The sequence below is a fragment of the Columba livia genome, chromosome Z, assembly GCF_036013475.1.
Source record: "Columba livia isolate bColLiv1 breed racing homer chromosome Z, bColLiv1.pat.W.v2, whole genome shotgun sequence".
Lineage (NCBI taxonomy): Eukaryota > Metazoa > Chordata > Aves > Columbiformes > Columbidae > Columba > Columba livia.
In genome coordinates this window covers 52,800,352-52,827,075 of record NC_088642.1, presented here as the reverse complement: position 1 = coordinate 52,827,075, position 26,724 = coordinate 52,800,352, and the positions used below count along the sequence as shown (strand labels likewise).

At 41.5% G+C, this 26,724-nt stretch overlaps 1 long non-coding RNA gene across 2 annotated transcripts; it reads right to left on the bottom strand.

Moving 5' to 3' along the window:
- Positions 1-743: 743 nt before the first annotated feature.
- LOC110363011 (uncharacterized) lies at positions 744-26,719 on the bottom strand. 2 transcript variants are annotated; one of them, XR_010468937.1, is made up of 4 exons: positions 18,203-26,719; positions 9,527-9,681; positions 9,074-9,408; positions 744-3,893 (listed from the first exon to the last, which is right to left on the bottom strand). It is a non-coding gene; the product is annotated as an uncharacterized LOC110363011 (long non-coding RNA). The 2 variants fall into 2 exon arrangements; XR_010468936.1 differs by lacking the exon at positions 744-3,893 and having other exon boundaries at positions 5,697-9,408.
- Between the last annotated feature and the right edge of the window lie 5 nt (positions 26,720-26,724).

Genomic DNA, 26,724 nt, shown 5'->3' with positions numbered 1-26,724 from the left:
TATATTCCATTATATTTAAAAGAGCCATCATTCTCCACAGTGAAACAGACAGATGAAAAATTGTTTCAGAAAAGAAGTTCAAGACATTTTTCAATGCCTTTGGTGTCTGCTCCAGAGTCCCATTGCAAGGATTATGCTAAACAGGCACAGTAAAACCCTGAGAAAGAGAACACAAGATCAAGCTCAGTCTTCATACAGAAAATAATGGCAACTCTGCACCAGCAATTCAAGAAACTATGCATGCCATTAAAATAAGGCATTCCATAATGTTTGACTTTTGCTGATCTGTTCTCCCTCTTTGCTAGGGCTATTGTAACAGAAGCTCATAAATATTTGAAGTATTGCTCTTTTACCAGTTTTTCCACAGTTTTCTCTTTGTAACCTAAGTTCTTATGATATTCAGGTCCTCTGTCATGAGATATGCCACATGCCTGGAGAGGAAGAGCAACACAGCAGCCTTGGCCCAGCACTTTCTAGTGGAGCCCATGTGAGCATAGCTCCTGATCGGCCTTCCATGGCTGCAAAGCAGTGTGTGTTGTGGTCCCCTGTTGCCCAGGGTAGCCAGGCTGCCCTGTTGATGTTCTGCTGCATTTGGCAGCATCCACAGAACAGGAAAAAGAGTGTGACTCTGCAATTACCAGAATTACTCTGGCCGAGGCAGCAAATATTTCTGTTTATCTGCACCTTTCCAGAAATCAGCTGGTGTTCACATGGGGTACAGGGAACCTTGTACATCATAAAAGGCAAGGTCCTGGACATGGAGACAGCTTCAGAAGTACAGAATATGGAACAGGAAATATGGGGAATGGAGGAAGAGGTGCATGCATGGTATTGAAGTCATGGTTTAGGGCAAGGCAGGAAATTGTGGGTGAGTGTATGGGGTCTGAGACCAAATGCTTAGTTTGGAAAGATGCAGCATATGTAGCTAGGGATGATAGTATTTGCTTTTTTTCACAAATATCTGTGCAAGTTACATGCCTTAGCAGCAAGGGTTGTTTGTCAGCAGGGAAGTAGCCCTTGAAAGGATTTTGCTCCCGTGAGGTTTTGTCTAACCTTTCTCCCATTGTTGTGGGCAATGACCCAAATCAGGAGAGATGATGAGCACTGCAGCATGACGCCCTCTAAAATCACAGCTATTTAATGAGAAAGTAGTCTACAAAATGCAAAAATAGAATAGTGACAGTACAAGTAGAAAGTAAAGCAGTGTCCTTTAATCTATCTGGATATGACTACATGCTCAAGCTACATGTTCTGCAGAAAAAGCAATTTATACCATGTAAAGCAGAAGCACTTATGTTGAAAGCAAATTATTTGTATGGCTTTCATCTCTCTGCAACATCAGACCTTTCTTGCACTTTTATCACCTTACTCTTCTGAATTACTTTCTGTCCAGTAGGGTTTTTCCAGAGCAGATCTGTCATAATAACATTTTGTATTGACGTGTACAAAGAATTTCATTTTCATTATAATATCTCTTGAAGGCAAAGCACACACAATGATGTATTTTTTTCCTTTTGCCTGCGTTTTTTAGCAATGAATAAAATGCTAGACACAAGTATGACACTGGTAAATCTTTAAGGGAGAAATTCCTAACCCAGTGAACATCTTAGTCCTTGCATCCATCTATTAAACAATGAAGTATGACATGTGTGGTAGCTTGTGGTTGGAATTCTATGTAGAAGAAAACCTCTTGTAGAATATTACACAGAAATTTCCAGGTAAAATATAGGAGCTTGTAATTCTGTGACTTTTTTTTTAAAGCAATCAAGCCAAAATACCTAGCCAAGAGACAGGCAAATGTGTGCCTGAACCAAGTGGTCACTCTAAAAATGGAAAAGTTAAAACTGGGCCAGAATGCAAAGTTAAGTGGTGAAAAGGCACAACGGTAGTTACTGTTACCATGGTTTCTGCTCAACTCTGAAGGGAAGCTCTCACAAGGCCTTCACACCTCCAGGCACGTTGTGTCAGGACAGTCAGGGAACTGCTATAACTCTTGGGACACTGCCAGCCAGAAGCCTCTGACACCTTGGTTTCTGCTCTCTCTCCCATCTTGTAAAATTACACATTTCCTATGGCCTATTTCCTATGGCCTGCTGCCGGTGTTGATATCATTAGGGGAGAACTACCGTCCTCAGAAGTGCCACGTGACGACTGACAATGTGCTTTGCCTTCTGTTGTTGTTTTATGTGCATCTTCTTTGCTTTATGAAGGAGAGATAAATGGCTCCTACAGCAGTTTGCAATAATCCGTGCTAGCGTACAACAACCTCCAAGGAAGGACAGGACCAAAAATCAAGAGCAGACCTCAGCTAGCCTTCCAGAAAAAAAAAAAAGGCACAGTCCAGTGTTTAATTTCTAATGTGAAGTGTAACGCCTGTGTTGTGAGCTGGGTGAGTGGGGACAGAGCCCAGTGAGGGTTCCCTCTGCTAACAGAGACCCGCACAGGGACATCCACCCAGCCAAGCACCTTTAACAGGCTTGAGGAGCACATTGTAAAAGCTGGATTGTGTGCCCTTGTTTCCAGCATGTCCACATTTCCAGCCTGGTTTGTAGTCAGCCTGCTCGGATCTCTCTGCACGGCCCTTCCTGCAGCTCAGGGAGGTGGGGGCAGGTTGTGGCTCCTCTCTGGTATCCTTCAGCTTCCTCAAATGTGCACAGACTGTTTTGCTGGGCTGAGTTCTACGTTTGGCTATTTGTAATTTTGGCTTTCTGGCCTTTCAGAGAAAAGGCTGGAAGGTCTGGGGTGTTTCAGTTATACAGTCCCTCTGAGTTTTTTAGGAGAAGATTATTCTTACCATCTTACCTGCTTGGTTTTTTTTTTTTTTTTCCTGGAGTCAGCATTCTCTGGCAATATTAATAAAGTGAAAACACTTCTCTTCCCACATCTTAACAAAGTCTGATTTCAAAATATGGCCTTGTTACAAGCAAATGCCTTCCAGAATGCAAGCTACTAGCAAACACAAGTTAGAGCAATGGGAATCAGACCAGTTTTTAGAGCCAGAGCTTCCAAACTTCAGTTCTTGTGGCACTGCTTCCTGGAAAATAGGCAGAGTGAGCACCACATAACAGAGTTAATTTGTAGCACAGCACCTTTTATTTAACATTATACTTCAATGAAAATGTTCATTAGCAAGCCACATGCAAATGCTTCTTTGCATGCTAGTGAAAGGCTGAGTAGTTTTTGAGGAGAATTTAGGTGGGTAGGCAGGCAGAGTTTACTACCCAGTCAGATCCCTAATGCTGCTCCATCTCTAAATGTAGATGGGAGAGAACTGCAGGGTCTATTTCATGGCTGTTAGTAAAGCATGGCAGGAAACAGAGGATCCTCTTGTCTTATGGTATTAGCATGTAAAGTTGAGTAGGTTCCTTGCAATGGAATTTTTTTTTAATCACAAATGCTCACTTACAATTTTCCAGCCTTTTTTTTTTTTTTTTTTTCTTCTCAGTATAGGCAAAAAGCATCCTGGGGGCAAAGTAAATTTCCCCAGCATCTTGGCTGACAAAACAGATACTCCATTATAAAATGAGATCCCGAAAGGGAGTGGTTCTCTACATATTGATTGCCACAAATACTGTTCCAAATATGCTGGTTACAACCATCACCGTCTCCTCTCTTAAAGACAAGGAAAGCAAGTAAGAGAATATTTACTTGGTAACCTCTGATAACTCTGCAGGCTGCAGGATGGTGGCTGAGGAAGCAGGACATGGGACAGTGACAAATACAGCAAGAATTCTTGAAAGAGAAGGATGGCAATAGCAGAAGAGCTGGTCCTGTCCTATGTAATACCACGCTGTGTTTGTCAGCATACATTGCTGGACCACTGGTGTCTGCACAGCTGCTGATGTATTTCTCTTCTTGGCCTTGCACAGGGAACAAACTTGGCTCTCGAACTTCTGTAAGAATAAGAAAAAATGTCTCTGTCTGTGTATCTTAAAATAAACTGATCCCTTTGATTATGGTAGAAGATGTTGTTTCCAGGAGGAAGAAAATAAGATGTCTTGCTTATTTTATAACTGAAGATCTGTGATAATAAGGAAATACAAACAGCTCTAAGTGGGCCCTAATATGCTATTACATTTTTTGAAAAATGACTATGTATGAAATTCACTATCATTTTAATTGAAAGACAGTATTTTTCCTGACAGCTGCTGCACTATATGTACTTGCAGATCAAAATAAACCCATGTTCTCGGGTTAAAAGATTCTACTAGCTTCATTTTTCATGAAAAATTATCTTACCTCAACAGGAAACAAAAAAAAATCTCTTGAATGTGTCACTTTTTGATATCAAACTGTGTTGAAAAATCTCAGTGGACAATATTTGAACCTATGTAAAATGCCCATACTAGCTTTTTTTTTTTTAAAAAAAAAAAAAAACAACCTGCAACTTGTGCTTCCCTGTAGAGATTTATGTGCAGCAAATCTCAAAAAACAGAAGGAAATAAGTATGCCTAAATACTAGCTCAGATACAGTACTATTCTGTTTCTAGTGTGATGATTAGAATGCCAGAATAAAAGCATTTACTTAATTTGATAGGAGTATTGACTATCAATGTAGAGGGCACAACATAGGAAACAGAAGCAGCATTTGGCTGTGTAACTCATTCTTACTCAAATATCCTTCTGGAAAAAGGAATAATCAGTAACTCAGAGGAGAATGTCAATTGTTCGAAGGTAAATTAACTCAGCCTCAGTCCCTTATAGTTTTAAAAGCAAGCTTGACACAATTAATTAAATATTCACGCTCCAAAGCAAGGACTTGTGAAGAGAGTTGAAGGAATGCATGCCAATGAACACTAATGGAATTCAAAGCATTTTCTCTGATAGAAACTGTTAATCCTACCATCTTTAATGGCAGGGTTATAAACAGAGACAGAATTGCGCAGCTGGTACCTTATGATAACAGACAGACTGAATGATGGAGGATCAGATAACCTCCATTTGTAGAAGGGAGGCCCAAAAGTGAAGAAAAGTAAAAAACTACCTCGTGTCTTTCTAGTAACCGTGCTTTCAAAGAGAAACCTTAACGCTGATGGTTGCAGAGACTGTTTGGAGCCCAAAAGAGAAGGTGCAGAGAGTTGATGCTGCACATATTTTCTTCCCGCTAACAGACAGTGTCCACAAGACAGGTAAGGACCAAAGGATCAAAGGGCTTATTCTCTCAGTTCCTCATACAGGAAGGAGGCAACAAGAACTGCTTACTGGGAGAAGGGAGAAGGAGGCAGAGTGAATAGAAAATGTTGTAGGTCTAGAGAGAAATAGCTCTTCCTCAGTTGAAGAAGTACTTTAAAGCATGGGATGAGGAGTATTTTGGACCCCTGGTCTTTTGCATCCTTCTCGCCTTTTAATGCCTGGAGATCAGAGCACTGTCCATGTCCAGTGAGCTCTGATTCAGGCAAAATCTCAGAATCTTACTGCTATTTAGGATTTTCTGAATTCAAGCAGTACAAAATAAAACAGTACTTATGTAAGAGTTTTCCAGTTTTACATTAGGATTATTAATGAAATGTTCTATTTACTAAAAGTAGCAACTATAGGGCAATAATCTGCCACTCAGTAGAGATCAACATGACTCTGTCCTTGTGTTTTGTTTCTATTCATTTACTCTGACTTCCACACAGGAAAAAGTGTAAAGGCTTTCTTATTTCAGGTACCCATGTTCTTCCATTGTATTTATACAATGAAATGCATAGAAAGACAGTATTCAAAAATTCATTTACTTGCAAATAACACTCAGTATGTTTAGGAAGATCCAACATAAGCAGATAATAACTGATCATAACTGTCTAGTTTATTACATTAGTCTACTAAATAGTCATTCTATCCTGACAGTAGGCAGGCTGTTGTATCCATATGTTTTCAATACGTAAGAATATAACTGAAATCATACCTGAATTGAATCCTGTTTTATTGTGAACTATTTCTGTCATATTCACCAACCGTTGCTTTAGATTTTGGAAATAAATACTCAGCATGAAATTATAGCACGAAATAATCACACAAAAGTTGCCACTTCACAATCGTCCAACCACTGTTTTCCAACTTTTGCATCAACAATACTGTCTGTTTTGGACTTATGTATGTTTTTTGTGTATTTCATGTACTTTCAGAACAGCTGAGCGCCATTAACATGCACCTTTTCATAAACCTGTACAGCAAACCAGTGAAGAAAATAACAGCTCTGAATCTCTAAGATAAATCCTCGCTCAAGAATATCTGGGACTTGTCCTGGACAGTTTGTGCACATGCTTTGCTGTCCAGCTATCCCTTTTCTGCCTGTTAAGTCTGCAGTGGGATCCACAGTTACTTTGCACTGCAGAGGTCATTGGCTAAGGAAGCAAACACTTTGTGAGACCTGCTCAGATAGTCAGCCTTAAACCAACTCTCAGCTTTGGACTTGTGGCAGAAGATTTTCTCTCTTGTCTTTGTCAGGACCTGTGAGGAGGAGGAATGCTAGTTACCCTGCTGTACTTTGCTTCTTGGGCATTTTTAGGGTAACAAATACCTCCTGCCACACAACCAACTGGATGTACAGGGCAGCAGGCTTGCTTTTCGAGGCTGTGACTCCCATCCCTTCCCTCCAGGGAGGCTCGGAAGTGCCTGTTTGCAAGCAACACGCAAGGCAAGTTTTTTGCAGAAGCCCTCACCGACCTAGCAGTGCAGCTCTGCTGGTCGAGGTTAACCCTACATGATCAAATGTATAATAATTTGCAGAAAAGCAAGTCTTGTTCTACCTTCATTTTTGCCTTAAGCTACCAAACAAGAACTCATGCAGAGTTCTTTTAGAAATAGGGAACAGTTTTTCATAAAAGACATGCCTCAATATGTCAGAAGATCTTAGAAAATGGCAAGTGAGCAGTTTATTTCTGCCTGCCTACATAAAAGACCTGCACTCAGTGCTGTGCCTGACATTCTTTCAGACCTGTACAAGCACCATGGTGGTTTGTTTTTTTGTTTTTTTTCTTTCTTATCAAAGGAAGCACAAATTCAACACCAGGTTTTAAGCTGTGGGCTTTAGGCCATGACAATTTTTGAAACATACTGAGAATTGTAACAACAAAAAAGATTATCCCTTATCCTTCTGCAAACCTGAGTTGAAGTCTTTCCCTAGGCTACAAGCAAACATGAACATGGGGCTCTGATCCTGTTTTTCCTCTTTTGCATACATCACAGAGCTGTTGCAAACTAGCATGACTTGCAACTTCTGTCAAAGGGACCAAAAGCCAGAAAAGAAAGGCAGTTTGTAAAGGGCAGGATTCAGCTGTAGTGAAATGCCCTGGGGAAGGGAAAGTGGGCATGGAGGGCAAAAGTATAGTAGAAGGGACATACAAAGTAGTTGCTTGTTCTGTGCCTTCCGTCATAAATGTTTAGTCCTTTTCACATAACCAGTTTCACAGAGGTTGTATTTTTTAATACTTCAGTCAACATCCAAATCTGTCCTGGCAGCAAATACTGCAAACTGCTTTGGATTACAGAAATTACAGAAAACTTACTTTCAAATTCTGCCTGGTAGCATTTAACTATTCCAAATATGAAAACATGTGACAAACATGAAACCATCTGGACACTAAAAGAAACTTGTTAGCAATTTGCCTGAGAGCATCAATGCTTAGCCTTGATTCTTTATGTTCTGGGCAAACTACAGGGTTAGGACTCATGTCTGGCCATGCAGAAGCTATTTGTGCATCAAATTGGATGTGCACTGCTTCATAAGTGACACCAGCATTTTGAAAAGAAAAGGGAAAAAAGCTGCTAGATTATGCATTCTGCAATTTATTTGACTCTTGGTTTCATGTTCTGGAAAAATCTAAACTTGAGAATATGCATGTAACTATTAGGCCCAATACTCAAACCTTTTCAGGTTTTCATGTCCCAGCTGATTTCAGTTACACACCTGAAATACACTGGAATGGGAATCCACAAGTCACAAGAGCAGAATAGTTCTGAAGAGTTGTAAATGGTATTTGATAAGGAGTAAATGGTATTTGATGGGAAGTTTAAAGGGAAGAAAAAAATGCCATAGTAAGAAATTTTTAGCCATTTGCCCACCACCAGAACTTTCCCTCTCACAATCTTACACCCGTCAGTAGAGAACAGGCTGAGCTCATGGGAATGGCTCTTCTCCTTATTTCTTACCCACCAAGGTGGATTAAAGGCTGCTAGAAATATGTTTCACTCTTTTGTAACATTGTGTTTCTTTGTAAGTAACCGCTGGTGTTGCCATGGGGATGGTATACAATGGTGAATGAGAGTAAAGGAGATCCTTAGATCCAAAAGTAAAATCTCTTACTAATGTATCCATCACAAGTTTGAAAAACATGCTGTGCCTTTCCCCATCACTACCACTTGTCTCTCTTTCCTGTAAAAATGCAAACCAACTGCAGGATTGCATCTTGGGTCAATAGTGAAGACAGAATATGCTAAGTATTTTATTTAAAAGGCTGTTACCATGAACTGAGTAAACAAATCTGATGGTATAACACTAGAAGCAACAGACGGGAGCAGGAAGACCCAGTTGCTGGAGAAACAACCGCTTTCTTCATATTGTGCAATCACATCAAGACACACCTGGGGTATCATTTCTTGGAAGTCAAACCAACTGCTGGCCATGATGGGAGGATGGGAATCATGTGCCCCAACCACCACCAACAAACCTTTGTCAGCCTGGGGGCCAACGCCAAGCACAAACACTTTCATTGAAGATCTCTCCTTCCCTGGCTGTTAGGTCTTCAGACTGTTTTGCCACCTGGCTGAACTCAGCCGGGAAAAATATATAAATAACCCAGACATAGAACAAAGCAGCATCTAGCAATACACAGACATGTGCAGGGGTTTGAGCAAACCTCTAAACAAAGTCAATAGATCTCAGTGTCACTACAGCCCGAACAGCTAATTGTGTCTTATTTTCCATTGCACACATTTAAATAGGTCCTACACTTCCCTGTAGGCACTCCTCAGTCACTGATTGTTTCCCCAGCAGGAAGCAGAACCTTTGTGGCATACATATTATCTGTGTTTACACAGTCACACAACTTAATTACTGACCACAACAGCATTTCTTTCAACTGACTACCTTTCTTACATGCATTCCCCTTCTCCAGCAGGATGGTTTATGCATTATGTGTATTAAGACGTCTTCTGCCAGCCTGGGACACAGGACTTCTTGAGCTTGGATAGTGAGAGGCTAATGAGTGGCCCACAGTTTCCTAGGGTGTCAGTTTCCTTTCCACCTCCTCAGAAGCAAATACATATGTCTCAAATCATCTCCATGGAAGACTGTTCCGTTGCCCTTTCCCACTTCTCTGCTTCTTGTATCACATAGTTGTCAGCACAGAAGGGTACAGTGCCATCCCCCATGATTCTGTGAAGTTCAGATCCATCAAAAGATAACAGAGCGTTGGAAGTCTGCTGTAAATAGAAAGGCACTGAGTTCACTGCTAGTGAATAACTCCACAGTTGTAAAGTATTTGTCCCAAAACAACAACTAAGATTAGCTTTCACAGGAGGAAAGAACAGGGTGACTCACCATTGAAAGGCAAAGGTACTAATCAAAGGCAACTTCAGCAGCGCTGAATGCAGTTTCCTCAGCAAACGGTATTCTTTCCTGCTGGGAGAGAAGTATAGAGCCTAACATGCTCCACCTCATTTGGAAGTGAACTGCATCTCCCAGCCTGCGTTACACTGAAAGTAGAAGAAAATACAATGTAAAAAGTGTAGTCCAACTGAAAGGAGAAGGAAGCAGCAGCTGTGTGTTGGAATAAAGGATATAAGCTGTCTAACAGATACCTGTGGTGGTAGTTCCCCCTTACTTCTAAGTACCCTGAACCAAATGACGGAAAAACTTTACTTATCAAGCCTAACTACAGGGAGAAATGCTCTGCTCCAACAGCCCTGTGAATAGGCATCAGGGGTCTGTCACCAGCAAACCTTCTCCTACAGGTTAGAAGGCCGTCACAGCCTCCAGGTCTAGAAACAGAAAACAACCACAGTCTCATCCTGGAAAAGAAAGACCTTTGCAGCTCTGTCCTTTCCACTTCCTCATCCTACCTAATGAATGAAAGCAGATACTTGTTTTCATGAGGCAAGGCTTGTCAGCTCTTTTCATAAGTGTCAAAAATACATGAATTATTTCTGTTATTGCAGCCTTTAGCTACATTCTCCCCTAGCAACTGCTCACAACAATCAAGAAGGGCAAATGTCTGAATTAGAAAGAACAGGAGAGGACATCACCATTCTTTTTTCCTTACAGAAGGTCTACTGGGGCCTTTTAAGACCTACGTAGGAGGCTCTGCTGAGGAGAGTGATGTCAGAGTTGAACCCTGGCAACCATGGGTACTACTTCTGTTATTGTATTCTTTTATCCAGAATCTATACAGGAAGGTGCTCTCTCTTTTATGTTCTGCAAACTGGATGGTGTTGTGGAAACACCAGAAGTAACCTTCTATGTCAAGAACATCGGGTTGGCTGTTGTTCTTTTCTCTTCTTATGCTGGAGAGGCCAAATTCATTCTTATATGAACGCTAACATGAAAACATGAGGTTTGATGTTCTGATTAATTAATGAATGCTGAACTGAGATTGATCTTTGTGTCCTTTACAACTATATCTGAGGCAAGGAATTCCCCAAAACCAATTTTGCTGTCAAAACATGTATAACCACTATGGAAATCTGCCTTATTTGATGGATTTGTTTTTGTTACCAGCTTCCTGGATACCATATACTTTGTTCATGAGACAAAATTTTTTCCATGGTCCCACCATGTGAATATCACCAGTATAAGCACCTGTTCATCTGCTTTTCGTTTATCTGACAGTGGCGTTGCTCCTGTGTTTCCCGTTAGATTCATAAGTAACCAGCTGCTACAGTGTGCCCTCAATCTGTGGTCAAGGACACCAGCTTCATATGAAGCAAATAGGGTTTCCAGAGCTGTAAACACATTATACCTTCAGAGTGACTGTCAAATATCAGGAGAAAAAAAGGTCAGGTATATAGTACTGTTGAGCACTGTCAGGTCACTCTAATGAGCCCTGTTAACAGATGAAATCAGAGATCAGGAATTCATCATTATCTTCTGGAAATAATGACTGGAACAGCAGGATTAAAATAGGAAAGGACACAACATGCTTTGTATGAGGTTTTTCCCAGAAAATCTGGACAGATGCCCTCAGTCTTTTTTCTAATGTCTAATGTCGCTGAAAAGAGGAAGAGGATCACAGCCAAAGCATCAGGTTCCTTGACAGACCAAGGGCAGTTTGTAACTGATGGTCTAAGGCTGGAGGAAGGAAGCACGGGGCTGTACCAGGCTGCAGCTCTGCCCTGGACTGCAGGAGGGACCAGGCAGCTCACTGAGCCCCAGCTGAGACAGAAATAGCCTCTAGCAACTGAAAATTGGAGGGTATGGGAAACTGAGCAAGACGAAGAGAGTCAAATGGGGTAAGAGAGAGGTAAGACCAAATACACTATAGAAATAAAAGAAGAAAGGATAACATGAAAGAGACTTATACTGTATTAGGCTCCTCTAGATAGTGCACTTGTAATTCCAGAGTGAAGAAATGCCAGCCAAGTCAGCAGGAACACATATAACTCCCTGGAAGACTTCTGCCACTTTTACCAGTTCCTCAGGATGTCCCTACCTTGTTGAGGAATAAGAAAGGTAGTTCAGACTGTAAGGAACTACAGCTAACCTGCCACAGCTATCTACAATATTTAATAAATACAACTGATGCAGTAGATATAACAGACACCCCCATGTAGGTAAAATTGCGTGAGCAAAATGTTTCTTTTAGCAGTTTCGCATTGAGGTGAGGGGGAAAGAACTGTGGAAAAAACAGAGCTGTGACCACACCAGAGTGCTCAGCAGTGAAGTATGTTGGTATTTCCCTGGAAGCAAAACACTCAGACACAATCACTGCGTTACTCACATCTCTGGCCTCTCTGTTAACACCACAAATGAAAGTGTCAAGTGTGGAGGTGGCTTGCACACTATATAATGCCAGGACTAAAGTTTAACTTCCTATAGGCCAGCTGGCCTGAAATCCTTAAACTGAGGTTAATGCATGCATATGTGGAGCCACCACCCATCTGTGCACAGGAATGCATAGGGCAATCTTTCTTGTAGCACTGACAAGAACATATATATTTGTCTCTGGGTTCTGTAGTTGTGGCCTTTTTTCTTTTTTCCACCTAGAATGATACTGCGTGATCTTCATCTTTACAGTTCATTTCTGAAATCTTGTGATTTAGCACTAATGTCTGCAGTATCAAATGTAGGTTCTTGTCAAAAGGCTGTATTTTGATTCAAGACTACGAATGTTCAAGTTCCCAGCAACCACAAAATATTCTTCATCCAGAGAAAGATGCACAAATGTCTCTGAGGTTCTTCTATATTTATAGGAATTTTTGCTTGGTAAGGTTATGAGCTTTTAAGTTAGCTTTGTCTTTGCAGTAGGATTTGTGTTGCCATAGATCAGAACCAGTAACTTACATTTTAAAATGCTCTACTGGCTTATGAAATCTTATAAGATACTTGATGTAATACTCAAGATAGTCACTCAGCCCTTCCTTTATTTTAGAGAAGTCACCATGTTTTTATTGGCCTATACAGATCTTCATGAGTTTAATGTATGTTCTTCATTCTCAGGCCAATACCATCTAACTGCAGTGGCTTTAAGAACTGGTTATTTTCAGTTTTGAAAAAATGCATGAACTAATACCAATGACAGTAGAGAAAATGAAATAAGTAGGAATGTATGGCTAGCAAGTCCTGTTCTGCTTGGTCATAATGATGATGCACTCTTTCTCTCCTTGTTCTCTTCTCTGTGCAATATTTGACACTATGGTAGATTATCTTTTCACAGAAAAACTGTTAATGAAAGCATTTTCTCTTGCACAGAAGTTTCAGGGCCAAATGGAAACAATAGCTTGAGCAAAAGTTATAAGCCCAAAGACTTGCACTGCAGTTATTCTTCTACATGTCATTGTCTTTCTGTGTTCCTGCACAAGAGCAAATGCCAGCACCACCTTCTTTGTGTTTACTTGTCAAAGCAGAGGGCAAAAAAGCCTCATTACATGAATCTCATCCCTTTGCTTGCTTGGTGGGTCTGGTTTGGACTCAAGTCTCCGTTCCTTAATCCTACTGCAAATGGTAATGAAGGAGGGAGGAAGTGGGGCCTGGTGAGAAGTGTGTAGATGTAAAGGCACCTTCTCCAACCTGAGAAGACGGCAGTGAGCATAAGCAAAGTAAATCACTTATCGTCAGGCACTGAAGGAATTTGTGTTCTCCTGAGCCACCTCCTTTTCAGCGGTGCATGCAGTGTGACCTGGTGAGCATAAAGAGGAAGGCCAGCCACGCAGCATTACTCTGCGCAAGCACAGTAACTCCTTAAATTCTTTATTAGAAAAGCACACTTGGGAAGGATTGTTTTAAGTGATATTTCTTTGTTTTCTGTGCTATTGAAAAACTAAGCATTTTCATTATTAAAACTGCATAGATGTCAGAAAACTCAGTGTGTGCTAATGCCTGTACAGGCACCTGGCACAAAGCAGTCCCCGACACAAAGGACCCAGTACAAAAGGAGAGGATCCTTCCCCAGTAACTTTCGCTGGAGCTGGTGGGACTGTTTCTGCAGTCCTTCTCTTCACTGCAGTGAAGAGTGGAATGGCAGGCCCCATGCTAGCAGCATATTTTATATAAACAAGTCACAGAGGAGCAAAGATCGTGATTCATGGAGGTTGCTATGATACCTTAGTGGGGTAGATTCAGTGTCATTCATAGGAGCACAATCCCTGAATGTACAGTAGGATTTCCTTCTGCAGCCCACAGGCAGAGACAATTCCAGCACTTACACTGCGGTATGTATTAAAACCCACCAATCTAATAATATGTCCATTTGCTGACCCCTAAACAGCACCCAATGCTGCAGTAGTGTAGCTGTGTCATATAGTGTGGAATATATTGCTGTTTGGAGTTTGAAATAAGAGTAAGGATCTCATTTTTTTTCTTCTTTCTACCAGGGTAAAGCTGCAATGAATCCCCCCCATTACAGCAGCAGTGCTGGGCAAGTGCACCACCATAATGGAATTCAGGTTTTGGATTGCCTTGTGGTCCCAGAGGAATGCGAGCTATGTAAGGCAGACTAAATTATAACTTCTAGTAGTCTAAGATATGGATGGTGCTTTCTAACCCTTAGGGCCTACTTCCAGTGCCCCAGTAGCTCAAAAACTAGCATTTATGGGAAATTCCTATGGATTTTAGTAGAGAATGACAAGCTTTCTATAGAATGCTTAGAACAACCCAGAGATCATTACAACAGGTATGTAATTCTCCATTAAAACCTATTAGCTCCTAAATTTACCTGAAATCTTGCTGACTTCTTCCCTGTTCAATTCAATAAGGCTTTTCCATAGAAAAATCCTGCACCTTTGTTGCAGCCTACACAGATACAAGACAGAGTAAGTCTGTATTGTTTAACAGGAGGTGAAATTGCTGCTTTTCCTTTCTGGTATATACAAGGTGGGAAGTCTCTGCTGCATAAATTCCAACCATTTGATATGGAACAAAAGTCAGTTCATAATAAACACAGCTTGTTTCAAAAAAGCATCATTGTAAGTTAGGCTTAACTAATAGGAAACTAAAAGTACTCCACAGTATTCACAGAGTTCTCTCCAATAACTATCAGCCTTTGAAGAATACAGAGGGTAGATTTATGCCTGCCATAAAATTATTGCTTAGGGTAGGTAGGTAATAAGCAGTTGAATTTAGCTTCTGGTCATTAGCATTTTAAAAAAAAAAAAAAAAAAAAAGAGGAAAAACCATTCTAGAAAAAAACAGTATGAAGTTACTGTCCAAATACACAGAAAAGCCGTGTTCATTTTAAGCTCCATTACCAACACAAAGGGACAGAAGAAGCTGCCACCCCGCTGCCGCTGGCAGTGATGCCAAGGCTACAGATCACTTCATAGGGGCCAGAGGGCTTGTGAACAGGAAAACTGGTAGTGGTGTTGTGTAAACAAGAAGAGCAAAGAAATATGGAAGATAGACACCAGGCCAAAAAGAAGCACAAGATTGCCCCTGTTCTTTAGGCAGCAAGAGCTCTGAGACTGATTTTCACTACTTTGGTGTCACAAAAATAAAATTCAGTCACTCTCTGTCCAGATATAAGTGTTGTGGTTTCTGTAAGCAGAAATTATGTGGTGGAAGCTTGTCTCCTGGACAGAGTCCTTTGACTGCAAATTGTTAATTTATAGGCAAGACACTTGAGGAGAAAAGCAAAGACTGATCTCGGAAAATTTCTCAGCACCACTGCTCTTTACATATGGATCTGCCAGCCAGAGTGCCACATCTCAGTAAGACTTCTGAAGCTGACTTCCCTGCTTCCCCTCTCTTCTCATCTCAGAACACCCAACACATGCTAAGGTTTGTTTGCAGCCTTGTTTGACAGCAAAGATGAGGAACTGGATGCTGCAGAACTAAGGTCAATGCCAACCATATTGCAACAGAGGTCCCCAACCAGCTTCCCAAAATGGTCCAAAGGTGAACAACGCCTGGCCACCTACTTTCCTATACACATATGCTAAATATAGTCAAAGTATGGGACAAGAGTTTTTCAGCACCTTCCAGTCTAGTAGGTGCTTCTAAACAGAATTTTAAATAGAACAGCATCCTTGTCTCCTCCTGTCTGCACATCGGAGGGAAACGCCCTTAGGTTCCCCTCTCTGTATTTACCTTGTCTTCTGTCAAAATGAGTCCCTGATTCTCTTTCATTTCTTCTCTGTTTCTTGTTTTAATTTTGAGTTTGGTTGGTTTGTGTTTTGAGCAAATTAGTCATACAGAGAGATATTGCTTTGTTTGATTCAATGCCTCTTGCTGTAGTCATGCTGCCTGTCTTCACTAAATTTGTAATTTGGCTATCGATGTTATTGATGTTTCCAGAGGTTTTGTGCATGCAGCTCAGGGTATCTCACCGCAGCAGAGATCTCTTTGGCAAGTATAATATGTCAGAAACAAGGTGTGAAAAAATTAATTTTAATATCATATGAAAAGCCTGCAGATATTGTAAAATACATGATCAATATAGTGGAAAAAAAATGTAATTGTGCCTGCTGTAGAGCTAAAGTAGTGTAAACAGGAGTGTGTAATTGAAATGAACATCATGTCTGAGCAGAGAAACAGCAAATGTGATTACCATAGTGCAAGCGTTAGGAAAGCGGGGTGGCATGAACCCTAAAAGAACAAAATAAGCATGTCTTGAGGGTAAACAGAGGAGCAGATCTCGGGTACGAGCTAATCCTTGGCTAATCAAGCTAGTAAAACCCGAAGAGAGAAAGAAACTGAGAACTGGTCACTATTCCTTGTACCAGCAGCTTGCCTCCCGCAGACTCAAACTGGTGATGCCAGGGGTTTGGCAGGCGACGCTGGCATGGAGCCACACAGCATTCATCTGGCTCCTGGATTGCTGTTTTGGCCTTCTGACGAAAGCCCTTACTTCTTCCTGCAGAGGGTTGAGTAGCACTGCTCCTTCATTTAATGTTACTGCCGAGCTTAAACCTTTCTCACACAGAAAATGTAGAAGATTGCTTCCTCGATCACCGATTCACCAGCCCAAGCCACTGCAGTTCCCAAAGTGAAACGCTGCAGGCGGAGTGTCTTGTAATGGCCATCAAAACCTACTTCAGTGGCTTTAAGTAAAAGTAATTATTTTCACTAATTCTTTGTTTACATGGAATAGAAAATGGTGTGGACTGAATTCTGACCTCAGTTACACCTTGTTAAACCTGGAGAACAGTTTAATATCTGTAAACGGAATTCAAGTGTGGTCTGTAGACTGAACACACCACAAGGATTTTTGCTGTGACTTCACACCAAGCCAATAAAGCTAACACAACAAGACTTTATTTCATTTAGGGGAAACGTCTGTGGGCCACAAACACTTATTTTTCATGCTTACAAACACTTCAGTAATAACACAAATGAATAAAATACAAGCAAAAAGGATAAAACGTTTGTTAAAAATCATATTTCTGCTTTTGTAATACTTTTGTATTGAACACTATTTAAAAAAAAAATAAAATCTGTTCTTTGTTGCCATAGCAATAGATTCCCAGGGTGAAATTATATCATACTGCCTTTCTTCTAGGTTTCTGCAATGTGCAATCACCACCCACTCTCCTTCATTACCGTCAATAATCAGCAAACCCTCCCCACCCCCAGCCTCTATTCATCTGCATGTTTTGGGATAGAGGATGTAATCGTTATTGTTTTGACAGGCATAGGGAAGGAGAGTGAATTCTCAGCGTGCTGAGGAAGCACAGGAGGTGCTGTACGAACTGCCTCCAGCCCAGTCCCAGTCCCAGTCCCAGTCCCAGTCCCCTCCAACGAGTTCCGTGAGCGCTCGTGCACCCGCAGCCCCGCACCTCTCCCGCATGCGTGCGGATGCCGGTGCCAGCAACACAACACTGCACAGCAATCTGCTGGGAGGGGTGGGAGCAAGCACCCACGCTAGCCTGGCATTGCCAAGGCCATGTCCAGTTTGAAGGATGAACCCTGATTTCCTGAAGTAAAATGCTATTGCAATAACTCAGTGTGCCACCTCACCCTTGCACCACAACCACTTCAAAGAGAACACCTCTGCAGTAGATTGACAGCCCAAGCTGAGCTCGCAGAACACGCACCATGGTCTGAAGAACACAGTGTAATGTAGTTTAACAGGCTCGTACCAACACACACACACAAAAAAAACACACCAAAAAAACAAACAAACAAACAAAACCACACAAAAAAAACCAACCAAACAATAACAAAACACACAAACAACCCAAAAAATCCTGGCCTCCGTGTAATTATTCTGAAATAATGTACAGTTACCACTCTCTTGCTGAGTATCTAGCCCTGCATTTAGTTATGTGGATATTTCTCCAAGGTTAAATTCACACATGCTTTTTTAACACTACATCCCCAAAATCAAAGTAACTAATAATTCATGTTAAACACTCACCTTGTTTTAGTTATCCCGGTCCCATTGCTTTAGAGGACCGGGCCAATTTATTCTATTGATTTACACTAGCTGAAGAATTAGCCATGGATAACTTTATGACATCTAACATTACTGAAGATTTTTCTCTTTATTTGAAATAGAGGCTAGTGTTCTCTATTGTTTCTCCACATCCTCACCACTTAGAAAAAGCAATGCAACGGCAGACCTACCAAGAGCACTGAAGGTACACGAGCTTCCTCCTCCTTCACTTCCAGTTCTTTTTCTTCAGCACTGCTTTTGCTCCAGAGTCAGAGGTCCCTGTCACACGGCTGAGCCACCAACCCACCCACCCCCCTTGCTGAGATTCGGAGCTGCCTCTCCCCTTGAGCAACATTCACCAGGTTTTCAATAGTGATTTCTAGTTTCTAATCTGAATTGCTTGGTAAGTCTTTGTTGTTCTTTCCCACATCCTGACTACATCTTTCTCTCCTTAGCCAGCTTGTATAATATTTTTGTTTTCTAAATATTGGTATTCTTTTGCAGAATAAAAATTGTTTTTTCTAATAAAAATAGAAGTTTCTACTTGGCTAAACACAATGTACTGGAGGGAAAAAAGTGGTTTGCACAGTATTATGCATTAGGTCTTTCCAACAGCATGATAGCTGAAAGTCTAACGAAAAAAAGACCTGCATGACAAACTCTTTCTCCTTGCCTGTCAGTTAAATTAGCTACTAAATACGGTTTCAGGTACAAGACACGTCATTGTTAATGCATGCCTTTGTTAATTCAGGAACACGATGTTTTGAATGCTTACTGCCCATTTACTAATTCTTTATGGATACAGCAGTATCTGTTTAAGCAATATGCATATAAATACTGTATCTTTTTTGTAATGTGAATATGAATTAATCATTATGCTACTTTTATGAGGAGAATACTAAAATAACGCTCTGTATTTTAATGGACAAACCCGTGCTACTCTGTCTTAAAGTCAGAAGACTCTGGATTTGAAAAGCAGTCCCTTTATTTAAGCATTTAATTAAGAATTTCACCCTTTGTTCTGCAGCGTGCTGCATGCTTGGGTGCTCACTTGGCAGAGTAATTACCAATTCTCCAGCCTGCACCTATATGAGCAGTTGTCTGCTCCACTAGATTCAGAGTACACAACGCTGTGTCTGGCACCTGGACCTCCAGATCTGCTTTGCCAAATCTCAGCTATGGGTTCCTGCAAGAATTTTCCATCCTAATGGCTGACTGTGGCAATCACTAAGAAAAAATGCATTGTTTTTTGGCAATGACAGCAGTAGCACCACTTGTCACACCTGTTCTGTTTGTGGCTGATGAGCCTCGAGGGTATTTGGAGAAGGAAGGTCCTTGACTCAGGATGTAAAATCCTACTGGGACAGTTGAGCACACAGGCATACAGCAGCCTGCTTTTCATTTGAAAATCACACAGTAGTAAAATAATCACCAAAACACAGAACAAATAACCTATCCATCCTTGTAGCTGAACTCATTAAGTAACTTGTTCAGATTTATCTGTTATAAAATAATAAATCAATTGAAGGGATACAATATGAAATGAATTTAAGGCATACTGGGAGGGATTAATTCAGCTGGGAAAATGGATTCTACACCCCTTTTAACATACTCTGCATTATACTACTTGTGAAGTGCTTGCTGTTTGCTGTCCCCATCACAGTTGCATCCTGCCTTGCTTTGGAAATTACTATTTTGGCCCAGAGCCCTTCCTCCACCATGTTTACTCCCAACAAAGATGTGCTGTCAGGGCAACTGTCACAACTCCCTTATCCTCAGCAGGCTATTGTAGCCATCCATAGCAAGGTGGAACTTACTTAGGTTTTGTTACCTTAAGCTAACAAAGAAACTAGGGGAAATAAAGGGAGGGCCAGGGAACCAAAATTCAGCAGGCAATGGCTAAGCATCACAACCATTGCTCTTCACACCCGCTGAAGTTAGAGATCAACCTCAGAAACTGGCATTTCATCAGGACAGTTTTTTCTATATACCACAGGGAACTTCAAGCGACCGGATTACAATACTTGAACAATATACAGTATCTCTTAATCAGCCAGCCAAGATTAAGTGTCACTTACACAACAGAAGCCTCTTGTACTTTTTTCCATGACGTTGAGCTTGATGAATCCACCAGTTTGCTAAAGCTTAGTTATGCTCCTACCTATCTGCATGGCATGCACACAGAAGCACTCTGCAGGATCTGTGTGTTGTGGGCAGTACCTGGGCAAAGGGATCATATGCAAAGGAACGTGAGCACAAACCTCAAATTTCTCTGCAGAAATTACAGCACAAATGTTTCATTGCTTGCTGTATGTGTAGGCAAGATAGGCAGATGGAATGTATGTGCATGAAACATGCCAAACATGATTACTCTATCTTGCAAACACCCCGATGACAACTCCATGCAGACGTACTTAGAGGTTCATGCTTAGGGATGTTTTGGTTTTGGAAATGCCCAAATACACTGAGTAAATGCTGCAGAACAGTCAAACAGACCTTTTAGACCTTTTTTTTTTTTTTTTTTTTAATATGGTAATGATTTCACACATAGGCATTTCAACAACAGCTGGAGAGTGCTACTCTCTTAACACTCCCCCTGTATCTGGTCAGGGTGCCAGGCAGCTGATAAGTTCATCCCATCTCATTATTTTCAGACTGCTGCTCTTGGTTCCCCAGTATTTTGAGGAACCTGTATCATGTACTAATCCAACAAAAGAAATCTCCTACACTTTCACCTTTAAATATCTCCTGCTGTATCTGTTCTGGTTTAGCACAAGTCAAGACTTGCACTATGAACTATTCTCCTACAAAAACTATGATAGGCACATGCAAGCACCAGTATGAAGACAGAGTTTTGGGTCAGCACACTGTACAGATTTTGAGATTCCCTTGGTAAATGTTCTTTCAGAACAGCAGATGCTACAATGCTCACTGTAGTAATGAGATATTTAATGTGGACTCCCCACCACTGTATCTGGCATGCCATAACTACTGAGACACCCTCAAAGGGAAGACCATCACATAGGTGTCTTGGCTCATGGGCGCTGACAGAGGCAGTCTTAGGGACTAACTGGAACAAGGAGTTAAGCGTTAGGATACTGTGCAATTCAGACTGATCCCGCAGACATCCTGCATGTACAGTTCAGTCATATTTAGCTAAAAAGAAAAAATTCCTGCCATAATTAATGGCTTTGGGGTTAAATGCTGTATCCAGCCTGCACTTCCAATGCCTTATCTGAAAAATGATTACACTAAATACTACTCAGCATGTATTTCTAAGGATAAAGCTATGACTGCCATATTACTGTACCATGCCAAAGGAATTTGAACCCACAAGTGGCTTTGCCAGGCAGCGAGCCAAGGCCAAGTGTCAGCAAGAACGTTTCCCTTCTAACAGCTGACATCGGCAGGGAAGCGGTGCGAGAGGTTTGGCTGATTACAGCACCAAAAGATGCTGCCACAGGCGCTGTCCCACCAGCCTCCTCTGCCCTACGCGTGGTTTCCTCTAAAGCTGGTTCTCATCCTGGCAAGTGCAGTGAGTGCCTGTTCCACGTCTACAGGCATAATTACTTAACAACCCTCACTGCCACTGAGGTGTAGCAAAGGATAATTAAAGCAACTGATGTTTGCAAAGCTTTTGGGGAGTGTTTAATGAAAGTCGTTATATAAATTTAATTACTCTTATCAACTTTTTTCCTTTTATATACCCACTTTGATTTTTTTTGTTTGCCTTATGATTCAGGTTGTAGAGCATCTCTTAGGAAAAGAAAAAAGAAGAAATAGACATAAAGACAGGACAGCAAGTGCTACCTCATCCTGTCATAAATTACCTCTGGAAGCTTACTAATCTGAGTAAATACGTTTTCATAGTATCATATATTACTGATAGGTCTGCTGAACTTTTACATTTCAAAGCTGAGCAATGGGAATTCTAGTGCATATTGTGCAAGAACATGATGCAAAGCCTGTTGTTTTATGATAGTAAATGTTATAAATTGTTATTATTAATCATGCATATCACAATACTGAGAACTCAGTCAAGTTCAAAGTTTATAGCACAATATACTGTACAAATAAGGCTTTCAGTTTCCCTGGAAAACTTTTGAAGTAGTTTGAAAATTACCAAGGACTTCCAGCAAGTGCTTTCTTCATTTCTTCTTTCAAATGTAGGTTTGGAGTATTCTTTGGTCTGACTGAAGCAAATTAACCAAACATGCTATTACATATTTGATTGGTTTTGTTTTCACAGAAAGCCAAATTCTTTGAGCCCAGAATTCAAAATCAAAAATCCAAAGGACTTTCTCATGCTACTTTAGAATACATATTTTGTCTCCTGGATTATACATTGTTATATGCAACATAAAGATATTTTATATTATTAGAAGTAATATTTTAACTAAATGTAAAAAATTACACATTTACCTTACTGAAATGACATGTTAACAAAATCTTTGTCAAAATGTTTTGACTTGAAGTAAACCTTCTTTTACAGAGAGAAACAGTTCTGCTAAAAATGTAATCATTTGCAGTTTGTCTTCTACTAAATAAGTACACAATAACACAAAGACCAAATCTACATGAGCAACTAGTTACAGGAAATCTAAGTCAAAGAGATGTAATTGATATTTAATTCTGATTGTGGTTAGTGGTTATCCGTACACCGTTTGTCAGAGGATTTCATAATCTTAATTCTGCTGCAGGGAAAGACTGATCCACTGTAGATCCTGTGCACTGAGTCTCCTTTTCCCATTGACTGCTTGACCTCTCCAGTGGAGTAGAGCTGCCTTGCGAGGGCATTGTCACAGAAGGAAAGGCATATGGCTTCATAACCCAGACTCCAGAAGTGCTGTGCCCATGCCTCTGGCTTTGGGCTTTGATTCAGGGAGATGCTGAAACATACGTGTTTAAGCCTCCACATCATTCAGAGAATCTGCTGTTCACTGGTCCAAGTCAGGCACTCAATAGCCTTGACAAATAGAGGCTTCATGGGGCATGTACATAATATGGGCCCCTGATGAATAAACACATGAACTGGCAGATTCTAGATTAGCTGTACCTCTCTTAGAGGAATTAAACACGTTTTGTTTTTTGTTGGTTTTGTCTGTGGGGTTTCTTCTGGGGGGAGGTTGTGTGTGTGGTTTTTTTTGGTTTTGTTTCATGATGAACTGACATAAATACCTAGAGAATGTAAGAGGCACTAGTCTTTCTGTGGTGCTTTCAGAAGAGCGATGCTGGTAATTTTCCATAAATTTGACTTCTATGCGGCTTCCTAACACAGCAATTAAATGAACTTTAATAATTTTTAACACAATAGTGAGGGTTTTTATTGATTTAAATGCTAAGGAACAATTTTTCCAGCCTGCAAAATTTACTCTGCACCAGTTAGTCTAGTGACAGTGCTTAAAGTATTGTCTTGTGAAGCTACAGATCCTGCCTCCTTTCTTTGTCAGCAGCTTCAGGCCTTTGTGAAAGAAATCGATGGATTCAGTCTATTTTCTGAGGGATATGTTCCCTAACCACAGAAGTCACTGGCAAATCTGGAGCTCCTTCTATAGGAAAAATGCTTTGCGTTTACCAAAACTGAGTGGCTCTGTGACACTAATGGTTACACTCCCGTCCTGGTGTCATCCTTCGTTGTCTCTGATAGATATAGAAGAGCAGCTTTCAGGGGCACAAGGCAAATTAGCCTTGTGAGAAAATAAACTAGCTATGAAAAACCTATGAATCAGCACAGAGAACATCACACACAACCCATGAAATTGCTTTCATAGTCATATTACAAAAAAAAATATGCTCTCTTAAAGAGAAAACTATCCACAGAAGAAATAATAGCCAGCATAAGGTAATTCATTTTCTTTGCCATAATTTGTATCTTGCATTATCAGGAGAGATACCTTACCTGCATGACAGAAACAAACTAGACAGTAATCTTGAAAACATTTATCCTGATACATTACACTTAATATGCTTCCTTGTCTATTAACTTTATGTAGAAACGGCTGTGCATACTCAGTAGCAAAGTGGCTGAAGAGTGCTATAAATCACTTGAGCTGCAGAAATAATGTAGCTTTCCTTTCACTTAACACCGCTTAGGAATACAGATGTTTTCTGCAACTTTGTAATATTTATTGAGAAACAGAATGCTTGTTTTTCTACATAGCAAAATATACATGAACCACTTGACATCGTAAGCTGCCAGGCACCAATCACTCTTTTGAAAACACATTTGTTGTTATTAATCTTGCTTCTGATCCTGTTTCACACTGAAATAATCTTACTGACATCAGTATAACTCCTGATTTACAACAGTATAAGTAATGGGTTACACTCACTTTATTTTGTGTTATGTTACAATAAACAAAAACCAGCTTGAAATCACAGAAACACGAAATCATGGAGATTTTGCTACTGAGTTTACTGGAGTTGGATTTCATTCAATGTGCTATCAAACCTGTAAACATAAACCACAACTACAATTGCTGAATCACAACCGACAGGAATTTAAAATTATTTTTCCCATTCACGACGCGTGTGATCCAACACCATTGACATGGAAGTTAATGAGCAATTTGAAAGCATAGCAACGGGGCTGGGTTTTCACCCGGAGTAAATGTTCCCAGACTGCAAGACGAGTGCCACCGGGAGGAGGCAAGCCCTTTCAAAGTGGACTGCATCAAACACAACCAGTTGAATATTTCTCTGAATGAACAGGAATGGTGCTTCAGCTGGCAAACGTCTTCTTTTGCACCAATATGTGCCATGGCACACTGCGGCTGTCTTGAGTGGAGCGTGAGTCCTCCTCATGCCCACAACATGGTGACATGTGTTGCTGCTGCACACAAGGGCATTCAAACACAACTCCCAGGTCCACCGAGGGGCCTGAGCAACAAAATTCTGGCATCCCAGACCTAGATAGACAGGTGGCAGGAGCAAGACTTCTCCCTTCTGATACAGTCAGCAAATGAAAGGGAAAATAGAAATATTTTAAGTAATGCAATTTTCTGTTGACCCTATGCATCTCGGTAATTATCTCAGTTATGCTGTAATGATTCCAATGTGCGCCTGCTCTTACTTGAATCAATAATGAGATTTCAATTGCTTCAGCTAAAGCAGGGCTGGGTCATAAAGAGTAATTCTGAACTGCATGTTTGAGAAACGCTTGCAGTGCAAAACACATACAACAGATGTTTCTCTTGTATGAGCTCAGGACCATCATAAAAATACCAAAACAAAGAAGGGAAAACATCTGAAGGTCAAGCAAGGTTAGAGTGTTTCAAATTTCATGGGCTGGATCCAGCAATTGTCCTCATTTCCAGCAAAGGAACCAAAATGAACTTTTGAACCTGTATCCAGCATTTGTTAAAAACCTTGAGCTATGTTGAAAATCCAACAACCTAGAAGTGTGTGAGCCATGACTTTGAAAACCTGAGATAAATACGTAGAAGATGGGCTGAAGACAAGGCACAGCATCATACCCCTGCATGTCTGGCTATAAATCAGGTACTGACAGACGCACAGTTCTGACTGTAACTCGGTCTGAGGAGACACAACCATGCCGCCCTCTTTGAAGATGGCTTTATATAACTTCACATCCAGCCATCCATTCAAATTCTCCCCATTACACAGATGACATCAGTGGAGGTACAAAACTTTCTGACACTTGCCCAAGGTGACACCATGATTCACTCTGAAAATTTCAGGGCTTCTGTACTTCTTGCCCTGTACCCGAAGAAGACCAGGCTCCCTCAAGTGCTAAATCAAGTAGGCGTAAAATCATACAACTGCTTTGAACTTCTTTTCACCTTTGATGAGCAATTCTCTTTCTGAGACACCTCAGAATTTAAAAGCTGTTCTGTTATCATGTACTCACTTGAACCTGAACAACACGGATAGGGGGAAAGTAGAGCAACTAGGAAAAATCTTGTTTCCAAAATGTAAGCAGTGGCTGAAGCTCCAACTTGGCATGGGACCAATACTACTGAAAACATCGCTTACTGGGAAAGCAGAACCTGAGCAGCAGCACATGCGGAAACAGGAAACGTTAAACCAAATAAAAGGTGCAACACTCTGCAGAAACAGAATCACAGAATGTCAGGGATTGGAAAGGACCTCGCAAGATCATCTCGTCCAATCCCCCCGCCCGAGCAGGAACAGCTAGATGAGGTTACACATTAATTAACAACTTAAGATACTTTGTATTTTTAAATAAATGATCATCATTGTTCGCTGGTGCTAAGAGAATACCTGCAAACTCTATTTCATCGCTTACTTCGAGAAGCGCCCGCAAGCACGGCCGGTGCCCGGGGCTTCCCGCGGCGGACACGCTCCCGTGGGGCCGGGAGCGCCTGCTGCGCCCGGGGCAGCACGTCCGCACGGCTGCAGCGGCCCCAGGCACCCGCCGCTGCCCATGGGGCCCAAGGCAGGTCCTGCCGTAGCGGACGCGGGGCCTGCGGCGGGTGCCGGTGCTGAGCGCCGCCGCCCCGCTCTGTCCCGCAGAGGCCGCTTTTTGGCAGAGCAGGGCGCCAGCGGCGGGGCAGGCGAGCAGGGGCCGCCCGTCCCCGGGCTGCCCGCAGCCCCGTTTCACCCTGCCGCGGGCCGCGGGGAAGGCGCGGGCGGCGGGAGCGCGCACAATGGCGGCGCCGGGACACGCCCCAGGCCCGCTGCCGGGCGGGGCGGGGCGCACCTGGCGGCGGCGGCCGGCGGCGGGGCAGGG